Genomic DNA, 3,078 nt, shown 5'->3' on the forward strand with positions numbered 1-3,078 from the left:
GCTTCAGGTTCAATAACCCACTTTAGCTTCAATGACTGGAGAGAGGCGAGCTCTTCTTGGGAGGCCGTTGCATTTATTTAGCTGTTCTTCTGTTTCACAAAATACATCACAGACCTCTGTTTTTCTGCATTTCAAAACCACCGCGGGGGGTTGTCGCCTGCTTGCTTATTGTAGTTGTAAGTGCACTGTCTTGATGGAGCATATGTGTGGGCAGGAAAGGAGTGAGCTGAGAGTAGAGTAGTTGTCGATTCTTGTTCTGTTTTCCGTGACTATCTGCCTCACCCTCTCAGACTTTAAGTTGCGCGCGCTACGAAAGAGATGTGTTACCATGGAAACCAAACAATGGTGTAGCTGTATTAAAGTCAGAGTGGAAACAGTCCTGAGTAAATCGGATTTTGTCAGAAATGCGGGAGAAATATGAAACTGGGAGAGGGCAGTGAAATCGGGAGTCTCCCGCGAAAAACGGGAGGGTTGGCAAGTATGATCATAACATGTGTGCTCTGGAGAATCACAGAACGGACGATCGTCCTTATTATTATGCCGTTTAAACCAATTATTTAAATGTGTTTGTTAAATTCTGCATCATGTAAGTTGCGCTGACAGGTCCACACACTGCTTCCCCGCAGCGAGGCCCCCCCCGCCCTCCTGCTGATAGTTCACGCGCGTCAAGCTCCAAACAGGTTGCCGACCCCTGGTGTAGATGTTGTATTTAGTTTTTTGTTGTTGTGAATAATGATTACTATCTTAAAAAACCTGTTTCCTTTAACCCGTGTTTCCTGTTTTCCAGATGGTGTTCTTTAAAAACGGAGTGAGTCAAGGTGTTGCCTTTGAGAACCTGTTTGAAGGCATGTACTTTCCGGCCATCTCACTCTACAAGAGCTGCACGGTCAGTGAAGATCAGATTCAACACTTTATAAACGAGTCTTCCTGCTTAAGTGCTAAGCGTTGCCTTCTCTCCCTGCAGGTGTCCGTTAACTTCGGGCCAAATTTCAAACACCCTCCGAAGGACCTCAAGTACCAGCCGGTGAGTTTCTAAAACTTAAAATGAATCTAAAATCAAAAATAAGCATTGTAGAATATTGTCATACAGTAAAACTAACTTTAAAACAATATCCTGTAAGAATTCTGAAACGACATTTTCTGGTTAAAAAAACAAAGAACGTCAAATCTTTAGTTTTAGAAATGTAACAGGCTTTATTTTCCAGTAGATGGCGATGTTGGATTAAATAAAAACAAAACATGATTTAAATATTATTGTAGATCAAATATAGTTCCTACTGTATATCAAAATAACTGTATTTAAAAACAAAGTACACATACTAAGTAGAGAAAATAAACTAAGACTAACACATGAAATGAAAATCTCTAATTTAAAACTAATAGTGTTTATTTGTATTGTGGTAGTTTAACACTTGAACCACCAGGGGTCGCTGTATACCTAAAACCGCCAACGGGACAAATGTACCCGCTATTAGAATGCATTGATTTTCAAGGTACAATGTTCTTTAATTTCTCATACTAGAACACAGGGTTAAGAGTGAGTTTTGATCGGTGATGAAACTTAACCAATAAAATCTGTGGACTCTCAGCTTTCATGTGATATCTAGTTTGTGCAGATAGCATGAAGTATAAAAGATCGCTAACGTGAGTTATGTGCAAAGTGTCTCTCTCTCTCTCTCTCTCGTTCAATTCAATTCAAAAGCTTTATTAGCATGACCATATTTACATACAGTATTGCCAAAGCTATGTATAGTTGTAACATCTATACAAAAAGACACACAAATAAACAGTTGTAAACAAACTGCTAAGAACATGTTTTTTTTTTTTACAAGGAATACAGATTCATTTCATTCATAGAATACATTAATACAAAATAGAATATGATATCTATACTTAAGATGTGAGACCTGGTGTATCTGCTCACTCCGGTTCCCTCAGACTGTGGCAGGCAGAGACAAACTGTCCTGCCACAATGCAGCTCTCTTTATATTCCCCCAGAAGTATTTTTAAATATTTGAGGATGCTTATGATTGAGTTTTGGGAAGAATTGTTTCCGTACAGGTTCAAAAGTTGGGCGTTGTGTGAGGAAGTGCTGCTCTGTCTCCACAGCAGTTCCTCCACACTGTGGGCATGATCGCTCCTCTTTTGGCAGCCATGTTTTATTGTACCTGCCTGTTTCTATGGCCAGGCTGTGTCTCTCTCTCTGTGTCCCTGTGTCTCTCTCTCTGTGTGTACCTGTTTCTATGGCCAGGCTGTGAGCACTCAGTCTGTACTTTGTCAACATCTTCCTGTGTGTAACATCAGTCACTGTGCTCAGGTAGGCTGCCACAGTGTACTGTCTCTTTAGGGCCAGATAGCATTGCATTTTACTTTGTGTTCTGGATTTAGTGTTCCAATAAGTGAGGTAGTTTTGTGTGTTTTGTTCTAATCTGGTTGACTCTATTAGATGTGGGCTCTCTCTCTCTCGCTCGTTCTCTCTCTCTCGCTCTCTCTCTCGCTCTCTTATATTATATTCAATTGAATAACCCTCAATATGTCAATTTTGAAAGCATTTCATATCATTTTTATTCAAAGGTAATATAAAATTGTATTTCCGTAATTATTATTTCTCCTCCATCACAATTTAATTTAGTAATGTGTGAGTAAGGGTTCGAATAACCTATACTCAATAAATAGAACATTATTATCAGGGGTGCACATAACTGGCACGCATGCACGGCAAACATCTGAAATGCGTACCGTCGGACTTGTGAAGCTTTTCCAAGTAACCCCCCGGTAACTCACGAAGAAAGTTATGTGCACCCCTAATTATTATATTATATTCAATTGAAAAACCCCCTCAATATGTTCAATTTGAAGGCATTTAATACCATTTTTATTTCCCAGATAATATTTAATCTTTATTCTGCATTCATTAATCACGTCTCCTCCTCCCTCAGATGAGTGATATGGGCTGGGGCGCGGTGACTGAGCACACGCTGGCGGACATGTTGTATCACGTGGAGACGGATGTGGACGGACGGCGTTCCCCCCCGTGGGAGGGATGAAAGAAATCAACATACACACACCTTGCCCCCC

The 3,078-nt window shown here is 40.3% G+C and overlaps 1 long non-coding RNA gene across 1 annotated transcript; it reads left to right on the forward strand.

Annotated features, from left to right (window-relative positions):
- The first annotated feature begins 789 nt into the window (after positions 1–789).
- Positions 790–3,072, forward strand: LOC104953207 (uncharacterized). The gene is made up of 3 exons (XR_799195.1): positions 790–886; positions 965–1,024; positions 2,940–3,072. It is a non-coding gene; the product is annotated as an uncharacterized lncRNA (long non-coding RNA).
- Positions 3,073–3,078: the final 6 nt, after the last annotated feature.

This window comes from Notothenia coriiceps, unplaced genomic scaffold (genome assembly GCF_000735185.1).
Source record: "Notothenia coriiceps isolate Sejong01 unplaced genomic scaffold, NC01 NC01_scaffold00021310, whole genome shotgun sequence".
Classification (NCBI taxonomy): Eukaryota; Metazoa; Chordata; class Actinopteri; order Perciformes; family Nototheniidae; genus Notothenia; species Notothenia coriiceps.